This window comes from Callospermophilus lateralis, chromosome 9, assembly GCF_048772815.1.
Source record: "Callospermophilus lateralis isolate mCalLat2 chromosome 9, mCalLat2.hap1, whole genome shotgun sequence".
Classification (NCBI taxonomy): Eukaryota; Metazoa; Chordata; class Mammalia; order Rodentia; family Sciuridae; genus Callospermophilus; species Callospermophilus lateralis.
The window spans coordinates 54,846,790-54,848,094 of record NC_135313.1 but is presented as its reverse complement, the minus strand read 5'-3'; the positions used below and the strand labels follow the sequence as shown (position 1 = coordinate 54,848,094).

General features: G+C 39.2%; 1 pseudogene; it reads right to left on the bottom strand.

Annotated features, from left to right (window-relative positions):
* Positions 1 to 328: 328 nt before the first annotated feature.
* LOC143407538 (small ribosomal subunit protein eS7 pseudogene) lies at positions 329 to 861 on the bottom strand (annotated as a pseudogene).
* Between the last annotated feature and the right edge of the window lie 444 nt (positions 862 to 1,305).

The following is a 1,305-nucleotide window of genomic DNA, read 5'->3' as shown; positions in this document are numbered from 1 at the left end:
GCTGGGGGTTGGAGAGTCCCCTCCTACACCCAGAGCAGCCTTGCTTTTATCAGAGCCTTGCCTTGAACCTCTAAGTGCTCACTTAAAAGAAGACCTTCTTAACAATAACCATAGTGCTAGCCGTAATAGAAAAGTCCCAGTATAACTGTAAAAATGTGTTCTAATAATGATTAAAATCTGACGAGAATGTTAACTCAATCATAGATACTAGGTATTGGAAGATGTTCCAATTCTATTACAGATTATTTTTATTTCTTTATTTTTTAAAAATGTGAATGGTACTTCACTGAGTCATTTTTGTTTACAGTTGAAACTTTATGAATCAAAATTAGTTTTCTTGCCTGCTACTTTCTATAGAGACACCAGAAAAAGTTTCAACCTTGAGTCCCATATTGCTCCACTGTGCTGTGTCCAAATGAACTTTCACGCCAAACCGTCATCCAGCTTCTTCTACCACTTGGGGAAGACCAAGTCCTCAAGGTTACATGGTGAATGGCTGTCAGAGTGCCACTCCTGGGACCCTTTTAATATGGCTTTACTTTTTATATGGCTTTTTTGAGTTTGCTTAGGCAGGATTCTCTGAGCAATAAAGATCACATGCCTCCCACTGAAATTTTCCCCAAATCATGTACTAGCTGGACTTGGCTATTTGGGAAAGATTACAGTTGAGGAACTTAGGATAACAATTATAGCTTTCTGACGACCACCAACTTCAATCTACCTGGCTTTTGTGATGTTCACCTCTCATGGCTGAGCCCTGAGCTCCAAGTTCAACTCCAGAAATGCCTGGGAGATGCCACATTTGAACTCATCCAGTTTCTCATCTTTGGGCTTCACAATCTTGGTGCTCAAGCTGAACATGAACTTCTCTGCGAAGTGCTGGTTTAGGAAGAGGCCCAGCGCTGGTGAGAGCTTAAAGTCCCCATATTCTATTTTTAGAAAGCAAGATGAGAGAAGTCCTGGGCCTAGAATCTACTTGGTGCTTAATAATCATGAAATAGGTGAATAAGTAAATGGGAGAGAGAGAGATGTCTGTTAGCCCACTGGTTTAAAATATAGATTCGAATCCTGATTTCTTCACAGAATTTGGGCTTGTATGTTTTTTGTTTTGTTTTATTTTTTTTTTCCCTGAGCTTCTGTTTCTCAAACTGTGCATGAAGAGTTTAAACTAGATAAGTTTTGAGATCTCATCCACCTCTGCAAAGAGTTATGACCAGGAAAATATACTGTGTTGGAAGGAATTTTAAAGGGAAGTAACAAGTTTTAAATACTGAAGGTCAGACAGGTCAATAAAAAGTGAGCTAC